Source organism: Plecotus auritus (assembly GCF_963455305.1).
Source record: "Plecotus auritus genome assembly, chromosome: X".
NCBI lineage: Eukaryota > Metazoa > Chordata > Mammalia > Chiroptera > Vespertilionidae > Plecotus > Plecotus auritus.
In genome coordinates, this window is record NC_137784.1 from 33,295,613 (window position 1) to 33,308,225 (window position 12,613).

The 12,613-nt window shown below is 37.6% G+C and overlaps 1 protein-coding gene across 4 annotated transcripts in view; it reads right to left on the reverse strand.

Annotated features, from left to right (window-relative positions):
* The window catches only part of APOOL (apolipoprotein O like), a 142,231-nt gene that overhangs the window by 86,149 nt on the left and 43,469 nt on the right, over positions 1-12,613 (reverse strand). Inside the window, exon 2 of one of the 4 annotated variants that reach the window (XM_080653665.1) lies at positions 12,371-12,465. The exons of 2 other annotated variants lie outside the window; for them this stretch is intronic. The gene's annotated coding sequence lies outside the window, so the exon portion shown is untranslated. Of the gene's footprint in view, positions 1-12,250; positions 12,466-12,613 lie in introns of all 4 variants that reach the window. One more of the 4 variants, XM_080653664.1, reaches the window with a different exon arrangement.

The following is a 12,613-nucleotide window of genomic DNA, read 5'->3' on the forward strand; positions in this document are numbered from 1 at the left end:
ATGATTTACCACCACTACCTCCTCTTGAAGTAGAGCCTGTAAAGCCTGTAATACCTAAGGCCCCTCATTCTCTTCCTCTGGTGTGGGAAGGCTCATCAACTAGAGAAAATGGGGCTAACAGTCTTTATACAAAAGGACTCCTTAATGCCTTGTCTGAAAATTACTATATGACACTTTGGGACTGGCAGATTTTGGCTAAAACAACTCTGAACACCAGTCAATATTTGCTATGGAGAGTAGAATATGATAGAGATCTGTGAACAACAGGCTGTTTGTGGGTGTTCACCAGTGACCCCACCTGGGAGCCCTCTGGGCCACATCTGGCTAAAAGTCCGGACACTTTAAAACATCTTCTGAAAGATACATGAAAAGAACTCTGATTTATTAAGTCCTGTCTGTGTGTTATGCGTGCCTGTAAATATCATATATGAGTGTCTGTCGATTGCTGTTTTATGTGTCTTTGTTGGTTGGTTTAATTTGTTTGGTGATGGGACATATTTCACTTTGCTAGAGGCCCCAGCTACTTGTGGAAGGCTTTACACATGGCAGGGATTACACATGGCAGGGATTCCCAGCAACTGCCAAGAATTCTTGATCTTGGGGATCCTCCCTCTCAAGTCATCAACCACTGGAAACTCATTGCTGGTGAAAGTTCTTGTCTGTCTGTAATATAACTTGGTTATTGATGTGCTTTGCTTGCATTCTTATCTTTGGGGGACCTAGTTTGAAGATTCTAAGGCTAATGTCCCAGTCCACCCTTTTATGAATACTCATTTAATTACTGTAGGTTTTTTCTGTTTCTGTTTTGGCCATTTCTTTTTTTATATATATAAATATATTTTATTGATTTTTTACAGAGAGGAAGGGAGAGGGATAGATAGTCAGAAACATCGATGAGAGAGAAACATCGATCAGCTACCTCCTGCACACCTCCTACTGGGGATGTGCCCGCAACCAAGGTACATGCCCTTGACCGGAATCAAACCTGGGACCTTTCAGTCCGCAGGCTGACGCTCTATCCACTGAGCCAAACCGGTTTTGGCATGTTTCTGTTTTTAAGATCTCTTCTTATATGTAAGATATCATGCTGTTAGTCTACTCAGAAAAAAATATGGGAAATAACAATTTAAATCCCCCAAGTCTTTTTTCTAGGAGGATTACACCTATAGAAGTGGCCTCCAGCAGGCTGCAGAAATAGCAGTGGGGGCCACTCCCATTTATGTAAAAAAAAAATAGTACTTTAACATTAAAGCCACTGAAAGCCAGTGAGTTATCAGTGTTACAAAATTTGCTAAAATGCCTTGGGTAATAATAATTGGCTTTAAAAATCTCAAAGTTGTCCAGGCAAAATAAATATAACTAAAATGAAGAATATATGATAAAGCATTTTCAGTGGTAATTATATATGCCTAAACATAGTTTTCCAAAGTGTTTGGTAACTTAAAACTTTGCAGTTTGCTGGATTAAATAGTAAAAATTATTAAATATCTAGGTATTTTGAAATAACAGGATACTGAAATATTAATTAATCTGAGTTTCCCTTGTATGGAGAATCTAAAGAATGGATTTTAATTTGTTAATGAATGTCTTGTATTTTATTTAAAATATCTCTTAAAAAGTGAATGTATTGCTAACCTGAGGAATGTTCATTACTTATATTCACCTAAAAATTTAAGATTCCTAAGGATTAAGAATTCTAACTAATGGGAAAGAGATTATCGTTTTGATGTAATGGAAAGCATGAGGCATAGAGATGCATTTTGAAGAAAAAAGAAAGTGGATTCTAGAGCTGGTTATTTCTGAAAGTTGTAAGGTTTCTGCAGAAAGATTTGTGAAAGGTGTAGAAAGTTGGTGAAAGTTGAATTTTTTTCAATTATATTTTATTGATTTTTTACAGAGAGGAAGGGAGAGGGATAGAGAGTTAGAAACATCGATAAGAGAGAAACATCGATCAGCTGCCTCCTGCACACTCCCTACTGGGTATGTGCCCGCAACCAAGGTACATGCCCTTGACCAGAATCGAACCTGGGACCCTTGAGTCTGCAGGCCGATGCTCTATCCACTGAGCCAAACCAGTCAGGGCTGAAAGTTGAATTTTGTTAAGAGAAATGTTGAAAGGAAGTTGCATAAATGACACAGGCCAGTAAGCCAGACAAGTAGAACAGGGAAATTGAGATGGTTGAATAGCAATTTGGAGCCATCTAGTAAATTCTATCTTCCCTAAACCCAGGACACTTAAGAGTAAATGATTTGCATTTTGCCTCCCTAAACAGAGGATATAACCAGATGGTAAATAGCTTATATCAATGTACTCAGGGAGACTGACAGCAGAAATCCATTTAGTGTCCTTTGCTGACCACACCCAAGGACAAATGAAGTTAGAGAATAAACCTCATTTTGGTTAGTCCTTTTCTAGTCTGTTAAAAGGGAAAAGATATTTCCTGTTTTTCTACCCAGGAAGAAAAAGTTCTATAAATTATTAAATTGGTAATATTTCATATTAATCAGGTATTTCTTACAAAAGGCCATCTTTTAATTGTGGGAACTGAAGCTTGCTAGCCTATGTTTGTGCCTAATACACTTTGCTATATGATCTTTTGGTAAAATAAGATTAACAATCCTTCCAGGGTTTGAATTTTAAGAAACATTTTCTTGACCTAGAATTGGTTTTACTAGATCACTCCAATAGCCTCTGGAATGCCTCAAGTACAGTATTTGTTTTCTCTCTCATGAAGGAAAATTTTCTGCTTAAGGTACATGGGAAGCTTTGTCAAATAATAACCATATTATGTTTTCATTTATAGCTCTAATTGTTATTCTGGAATATTGTGTTTTGCAGAAAGGACAAGATTCCATGTCATTTGAAAGTATTGTTGATTCTTAAACTTTTTGTTTTTCAGATATAAGCAAGCATTTTTTTAAATATATTTTATTGATTTTTTACAGAGCGGAAGGGAGAGGAGGGATAGAGAGTTAGAAACATCGATGAGAGAGAAACATAGATCAGCTGCCTCCTGCACGCCCCCCACTGGGGATGTGCCCGCAACCAAGGTACATGCCCTTGACCGGAATCGAACCTGGGACCCTTGAGTCCGCAGGCCGACGCTCTATCCACTGAGCCAAACCGGTTTTGGCATAAGCAAGCATTTTTAATGTAAATTTGGTAAATTATATATTCTCCCTACCTGTCCCTCCAGTACTTGGTAATTCTTAATAAGTGGCAATACATTTCTTTGCATGAATTCAATAAGACCTGTTTCCAAATGTAGCTTTATTAACCAATATAAAAACTGAAATTGTGCCTGCTTATAGCAGTTATGGCTTCACTGCCTTTTGCAGAACTTGGTCCATCCAGCATTCCACAGGAATCCCTTACAATCTACAAGGGCAGGCCATCGTTGAACGTGCCCATGCTACCCTGAAGGGAATGCTAGTAAAACAAAAAAGGGGGAATACGGGACTCAAGGATCCTGCTAACTACTAGCTAAAGCATTCTTTACCCTTAATTTTTCGAATCTGAATGATGATTTTCGATCCTCAATAACCCCACCTCAGAAACCACAAGACTTGTGGCAAAATGTGTACACTAATAACTGGATGGGATCCAATGAATTATTAACATGGGGGAGAGAATATGTGTGTGTTTCTACTCCCACATGGCCACTGTAGATTCCAGCTCGCTGGGTTAAACCCTACCATGACATGGCATGGACCAATCCTCTTCCATAAATGAAGAATCTGAGCCTGGGGACTCTGCAGCACTGAATGAGGCACCTTCCCTGGACCCAGATGGCCCCTGGAATAACCTGGGGGATGAAGTAGCTGACGGCAGAGGCTGAACAATTATTGGAGTGTACTCACACTCCACATTCCAGATAACTAACCATTGATCTTTTCATTTTTCCTATAGTCTGTAAAATCGGAACTGAAGTAGTAAACACACTTCATGGACCCTGATATACTATAGCAGAAAGTTCACCACCTCCCTCTGTCTTCTACATTCAGCAAAACAAAAAAGGGGGAGATGTTGGAGAGCACACGAGACTTGGTTGGAAAGTTTGTAAGAAGGACATTCTGATAAAAGGGAAGTGTGTGGAAGGCCGCCTGCCCTGTTTATTGGAATTCCAAATCAGGGGAGACATAGGGGAGTGTTGAAGGCAGCACCCCTAATTATTCCTTGACCTTTCCAAACAAGTCTGTGCACGTGCAGACCCCAAGTGTTTACTTGAATCCTTATGCTTCATCCCTGGATGCCCTTGCCTAGAGGACAATGTAAACACATGTGTCCTCCCAAGATTACTAACCCTACTGATTGTATCTAAAAGATAAACTTTATCTCAAACTGCTGGTACAATAAAAACTTAGTGAGGCAGGCAATCAAGGCTGCCTGGCTCCTTCATCAAGGCCATCCCTTAGCCCACTCTTTCACAGCAAATATTGTGTTGGAGTAATTCATTCATCCATCATTCAGTGGATGCTGGTCAGCCCTAGCAGGTAACAACTGACAGCACAGAAACACAAAGGATTGTAAGAAAATACTATGAACAACTATATGCCAACAAGCTAGACAACCTGGAAAAATGGACAAATTCTTAGAAAAACACAATCTTGTAAATTGAATCAAGAAGAATCAGAAAATCTGAATAGCCCGATAACAAGTGATGAAATTGAAGCAGTAATAAAAAATAAAATTAAAAAAAAAAAAAAACCTCCCAGCAAACAAAAGCCCTGGTCCTGATGGCTTCACGGGGGAGTTTTACCAAACATTCAAAGAAGAACTAAAACCTATCCTCTTCAAACTACTCTAAAATATCCAAGAGGAAGGAAAATTTCCAAGCTCTGTGAGGCCAGCATTATACTAATTCTAAAACTAGAAAAAGACATTACAAAGAAAGATAATTACAGGCCAATATCCTTGATGAACATAGATGCTAAAATCCTCAGTAAAATATTAGCAAATTGGATCCAGCAATATATTAAAAAGGTTATACATCATGACCAAGTGGGATTTATTTGAGGGATGCAAAGTTGGTAAAATTTTCACAAATCAATAAATGTGATTCACCACATAAACAAATTGAAAGACAAAAACCACATGATCATATCAATAGATGCATTTGACAAAATCCAATACCCATTTTTGATAAAAACTCTCAGCAAAGTGGGAATGGAGGGATCATTATTCAACATAATAAAGGCCATATATGACATACCTATAGCCAACTTCATACTCAATGGACAAAAATTAAAACCATTCCCCCTAAGAACAGGAACAAGACTAGGATGTCTGCTTTTACCACTCTTATTCAACACTAGAGGCCTGATACATGAAATTTGTGCAAGAGTAGTCCTTCCTTACCCTGGCTGCTGGCATTGGCTTCCCTCTGGTACCCAGGACCCAGACTTCCCTTGCAGCCCCAGCTTAGTCTGGAAGATCATCCAGAAGGACATCCAGTCTAATTAGCATATTATGCTTTTATTATTATACTAGAGGCCTGGTGCATGAAATTTGTGCACTGGGGGGGGGGGTGTCCCTTAGCCCAGCCTGCACCCTCTCCAATCTGGGACTCCTCGGGGGATGTCCGACTGCCGGTTTAGGTACGATCCCTGTGGTGTGTGTGTGTACTCATGTATAAATATTATAATGCAACTAGAGGCCTGGTGCACAAAATTTGTGCACGGGGTCGGGGGTTCCCCTCAGCCCAGCCTGCACCCTCTCCAATCTGGGACCCCTCAAGGGATGTACGACTGCTGGTTATCAGGCCCAAGCTGGAGTCGGACATCCCTCTCACAATCTGGGACTGCTAGCTCCCAACCGCTCACCTGCCTGCCAGCCTGATAGCCCCTTAACCACTCCCCTGCCAGCCTGATTGATGTGTAACTGCTCCCCTGCCAGCCCAATTGCCCCCAAATGCCCTCCCCTGCCGGCCTGGTCACCCCCAACTGCCCTCCCCTGCCAGCCCGGTCGCCCCTAACTGCCCTCCTCTGCTGGCCTGGTCACCCCCAAATGACCTCCCCTGCTGGCTTGGTCGCCCCTAACTGCCCTCCCCTGCAGGCCTGTCCCCCCCCAACTGCTCTCCCTCCCCTGTAGGCCCAGTCTCCCCGAACTGCCCTCCCCTGCTGGCCCGGTCGCCCCTAACTGCCCTCCCCTGCTGGCCTGATCACCCACAACTGCCCTCCCCTGCCAGCCATCTTGTGGCGGCCATCTTGTGACCACATGGGGGCGGCCATCATGTGTGAGAGCGTGATGGTAAATTTACATATTACCTCTTTATTATATAGTATATAGTACTGGACGTCCTAGCCACAGTGATCAGAAAGGATGAAAAGATAAAAGGCATCTAAATTTGGAAAGAAGGAAGTGAAATTGTCACTATTTATAGATGACATGATAGTATACATAGAAAACCCTAAAGACTCTACCTAAAAGCTATTAATTTAATAAATGAATTTGGCAATATAGCAGTATAAAAAAATCAACAGCCAGAAATCAGTCATTTTTATATACCAATTATGAATTCTCAGAAAGAGAAACTAAAAAAAAAAAATCCCATTTATCATTGCAACAAAAAAATTTAGATACTTAGGAATAAATTTAACCAAGGAGGTAAAATACTTGTATTTGGAAAACTACAAGATGTTGTAAAAAGAGATAGAAAAATATATAAAGAAGTAGAAGACTATGGTGTGTTCATGGATTGGTAGAATTAACATAATTAAAATGGCCACACTACCCAAAGCAATCTATAGATTCAATGCAATCCCTATTAAATTGCCAATGACCTATTTCACAAACCTAGAACAAATACTCCAAAATTTCATATGGAACAAAAACAAAACAAAACAAAATAGCCACAACAATCTTGAGAAAGAAGAACAAAGTTGGAGGGATCACACTACCAGATATTAATTTGTACTACAAAGCCACTGTAATGAAAACAGCTTGGTACTGGCACAAGAACAGGCATAGAGATCAATGTATCAGCCAAATAAGCCAATCTGAGAAAGACAAATATCACATGATCTCACTTACTTGTGGAATGTAATGAACAATATGAACTGACTAACAAAATAAGACCAGAAACATGGAGGCAGGGAACAGACTGACATACCTCGATGTGGGGATGGGGGGACAAGAAGAGATGAACCATAGAACTTATATACTTATATGCATTGCCCATGGACATGGGCAATAGGGTGGTGAAGACCTGGGGCGGGTAGGTAGGGGCTGGGAGGTGGGGGGGTAAAGGGAGGGTAAATGGGAGACATCTGTAATACCATCAACTATATATATAAAATTAAATTAAAAAATTCTATAAAGACCTTTCTTCTTTTCCAATATAATCTTTTAACTCTGTAAACTTCCCTCTAAGCAATGCTGTGCATTGCATTTTACAAACTGATATGTTGAATTTTTATTTCCCCTGAGACTTCTTTGACCAATTATTTAGAAGTGTGTTGTTTTGAGTGTTTGGAGATTTTCCATAATCTTTATTTTATTGATTTCTAGCTTAATTAAATTTTGGTCAGAGAGCATACTTTGTATGATTCTAATACTTTTAAATTTGTCAAGCTTTTGTTTTATGACCCAAGATAGGGTTTCCTTGGGTGGATGTTCCATGTGCACTTGAAAACTGCTTTTGCTAAGTGAAATGTTTTGTAAATTTGGTTGATTGTGTTGTTCAGTTCCTCTGTAGTATTATTTTTTTTCTTTATGATTTAATTATTTTAAAAAATATAAATTAAAAACAAAGACTATATCTGAGGGGAAAGAAAGAAAGCCTGATTCTCTCTTGCTAGAAATATCATTTTACTTTACTTGTGCATGAATAAAATTCTTAGCCAAAGTAATGTGATTATTACTGGTATACTGTATCAAATAAATACTTTTAATTTAATACTTTCTATCTAATTGATGCGTTTTTCAGCTAGAATGGTCAATAATACCCTGATTAAGGTATCCATTAGGCTAAATATTCTTTTAAATGACAATTGTTTAAATATATATTTTATAGGCCTTATTTGTGGATATCAAAAGATCCAGAAATGGAGGGGAATTGGAAACATATGAAAAGCAGTTTCCCTTCAGTGTGGAATTGGTGTCTGAAGCCCTGTTCACAAGAAAAATCTCCTCACCACAAGGCTGTTTATGACTAGATCATTAGACTTGGAAGGGAAGAGAGGGAAATTATATGCCATCCTTGGTAAAGGGAAAAAGTAGCATAACCATCTCCAATTGCTTTCAGTTTTTCCACTTTCTTCTCCTTGCCTCTTTTTCCCCACCCCTTCATTTTTTTTCAGCACCATTTGTTCCAATTAATTGTTTTTCATTAAATTTTGTTTTCCAATGACAGAAATATAGTCAATAATACTTTAATAACTATGTATGGTGTCAATTGTTTTTCAATCCTTATTTTACCTTTACATTCTACTTTTTCTTCTTTCTACCTTTCTTTCCTTAGGTAGATATGAAAGGCTAAAGTTTTCCTTAGCAGCAGGGAAGGTACTGTGACTGACTATATCAGTACTGTTCTTTCTTGGTGATTTCTTTTGTCCACAGACCTAATGTACAAATACTCCCGAGGGAAACAAACACAGGGGCATAAATATACATCTGATAACGTTTAGCCTTTTCTGAAATATCAGGTAAGAGATAGAAGGGACACAAATTGACTTAAAATATAAGCACTGCTCCTGAATAAACTAATGACTTTTGAACCTAACTTAAAATGGTAAGAGAGACTGGTTTCAAAATATAAAACTGTGTTTCAGACATATCACCTTCTTTGTACTAGAGTTTCAGCCTTAGAATGCAAAGGGACCTTAAAGGCCTTTTAACCACTCCTGGTACTAGAATCCTTCTATATAACACATTAGCAAGTGACCCTCGAGTCTATGTATGATCCCCTTCAGCAATGGGAAACTCCACTAATAGACCATTCCATATTTTTTTACAACTCTATGCAAAACTTCTTCCATAAACTGAACTGAAACACATGTCCATATAATTTTTACTGGCCCTGCTTCTACTTCTTTGGGTCATATAGCACAGGTCCAGCCAATCTTGCCCACAAAAAATATTTTAATTCTTCTTTACTGACTTCTGAAATGCACTCCTGTATCTCCTATAATAAAGTTTCTGAAAATGACAAATACCACTAACTCTATCTCTGCTTTAATAGAAATACTACTGTATTTTTCCCAACTAAAAGTGAAACAATAAAAGGTGCTAATAACTTCGTTTTGTAGTTATAGCCTAAGAGCTATTTATTGACAGCAACATAAAAGTCTTACAAATGGTGCCCATTTTTAGAGTAATCACCAGTGAGCTACTAAGAGAAGATCTGTATATATCATGGTGCTTATTTTCTCCAGAAAATAATGAGTGAGTGAATCAACTCTAAGAGAATAAGCTATCATTAGATGTATTGAGAACAGTAGAGTCTACCAACTACGGCACTATTTATTATGCTGGTACATGAAAAGCAGACACTTTGCTGAAATAGGAAATTTAAAAACTTTGACTATTCTGTCTCACAAAATAATAGTGGTACTACAGAAATGTACCTATATAATTTGGTCCTTCCATGTCAGCATTTCAAACAGTCTATTTCAAAGGATTTAAATGCTAAAATAAAAAATAAAGAACCTCTGGAAAAGCTATAGGAATAGAAAGCCTTTAGTATCTCAATCTTCAAAGTTTTAGTACTCTATTCTGCCTTACACATTCTTATCAGTTAGGCTTTCACAGAATATCAATGAATATAGCACTCTCATTCACACTCACTAGAATTTTACTTCTTTCAATGTGGGTTATTCTTAAACTTTTCTTAAGTCATGAAAACTATTTTATAGTCCACAGGGTTTTTTTTCGAGTGAACAATCTCTACAATAACTTCTACATTCAAATTTCTAGCTTTCTGTGTTTGAACAAGGAAGAAAGAAAGGAGAAGATTTTATACATAATGGATATGGTAATCAAACATTACATTTAATACTTTTAAAGATTATTTATGTCATTAAATCATTGAGGGTCTGACAGAAATAAAAATAAGTCTAACAAGGAAAAAGGCTAAACATAAATATTAATTTTAATAATAAAAACTGATAACACATGTACACTGTCGTGAGAAACAGGCTATCAGTCCACTGGCATGAAGGAAGTGTGACTTAAATGGGATCTGAAAGTCAGAAGAAATACAGCATTACACTAGGTGCTGGGAATATAAAGATTCTTTTAAATATTAAGAATAACAACAGCAACTAGAAATTATTGGACTTTTGCTATATATCTTGGGCATAGGTCGGTGCATATCATGTTACCTTCTTAATATTTTGTGGTAAAGAACCCTAGGAAATAAGTGCTCTTCTTATCCTAATTGTTCAGATAAGAAAACTGAGGATTACACAGGTTAAGTGATTTGCCCAAAGTCATACAGGTAGTACATGGCAGAGCAAGGAAACTCTCACATGAGTCCAAGAAGTCTTGCATACGATTGTTCATAACAGCATCATTTATAATAGTAACATGGGTGGTGGAAGTGACCACAAGAAACATTGAGAATAAAGAAATAATGTGGTATATTCATAGAACAGAAGAATATTCACAGTAAAAATGAATTAACTAGAGCTACGTGTATAAACCTGAATGAATATCACCAAAAAATGCCAATTGATAAAAACAAGTAGCAAAGAAAAAATACAGCATAAATAAAATTTACACAAAGCTTAAAAGCAGACAAAACAGTAGTGTATGAGGTTTAAGAACACATGCATATATAGCAAAAGTCTAAAATCATGCATAACAATGTTAAATACAAAAGTCAGGAGAGTGGCTATAGGACGTGGTTCAAGGAGCAAAGAGAATGCAATCAGAGTTAGAAGGATACATAGGAAGTTTCAAATGCATTTGCAATATTTATTAATACCTCTTTGTACATCTGTAATATTTTATATTACATTTTAAAAATCATAAATCATTTCTGGATTTGTTTCAATGGCTTCTGCTGCCTTCAAACTAAAATTCCAATTTATCCTAGCACTCAAACACTCCATCATCTTGCTGTTTCTACTCCAATTTTACCTTCTATAAGTAAAGCCCAAAATAACCTTTCTGATTTGGCCAGCCTAATTGCCTTAAGTTCCTGGAATATATCATAATGTTTAGTCTGAGCTATTGCTGACAAGCTAACTCTTCATTGTTGGTAATCTAAATACTATCATCAAGGTCTGAGAGGATTTAAACTATTATAATATACTAGAGGCCTGGTGCATGAAATTCATGCACGGAGGGGGGTGGTCCCTCAGCCTGGCCTGCGCCCCTTACAGTCCGGGACCACTCATTCCTTACTGCCCGCCTGCTCACTGCTCCTTACTGCTCAGCTCGCTGCTCCTTAGCACTACCGCAGTGGTGGGAGAGGCTCCCGCCAACACTGCTACACTCGCCAGCCATAAGCCTGGCTTCTGGCTGAACAGCGCTCCAGCTGTGGGAGCGCACTGACCACCAGGAGGCAGCTCCTGTGTTGAGCGTCTGCCCCCTGGTGGTCAATGCATGTCATAGCGACCAGTCAATCTGATCTTTCTGTCCTAACAGTCCCTGGGCTTTTTATTATATAGATACAGGTCACTTCTTGAATTGCTAAAGATTTATGATCTATATTACATGTTATAATAGTTAAATATATGCTATCTTATAATAGTATCCATTGCATGAGAATATGTTCTCTTTGCTGATATAAATTCCTTTAGAGCAGAAATAATGTCGAATTTATGAGCATCTGTACTGCACTTGGTGTGTAATCAATACATTTTAAGTTGTTGAACAGAACTTGAAGCATTTTATAGAGCTAGAATCCTCAGGTATTTCAGACCTTACTGTGATAAGGAATTCCTATATACAGTTTAATCACAGGGCAAATCAAACACTGTATCTTGAAAAGGTATTAAAGATACAATCCTTAAAAAAGTAACTACATGCCACTATTTGAACACAAAAAAGCTGTAGTGTGAATAAAATGATATAAAATCAAGTATAGATCACAATTAAATATTTATTTTACCAGTATAAGGTGAGGATTTTAGAGTTGGGATTATTTTTGTTTTTAAAGATGAGAAGCCTCAATTGCTCAAAATAAAAGCAAATAAGAAGCATAAATTAACTCTGAGTCACAGCTGCAATCACAAAGAATACTCTCCTACAGAAACATTGTCTAGTTTGTGTAGTTTCTGAGAAATATGCTGCAATTCTCACCTCTATTACTCTTTATGTAATGTGTCTTTCTTCTCTGGCTGTTTTCTACATTTTTCAGCAGTGTGGAAATGATGTGTACAGGGACATGAGATGTGTCTATGTGTATGGTATTTATCCTACTTGAGGTTCTTTCCACTTCTTAGAGCTCTGACTTGATATGTGTCATCATTTTTGGAAAATTCTCAGTCTTTATTTCTTCAAATATTTCTTCTGTCCTGCAGAAATATTATCAATAACTATGAATAAAGGTTCAAACTTCAAGTCACTAGGAATACTTATTTTTAAAAGCAAATTTTTTTCAAATGAGTTTTGAAAAAAAAGTATATTTCATGTTAACATTACCCTTTTAATAATATATTTTAA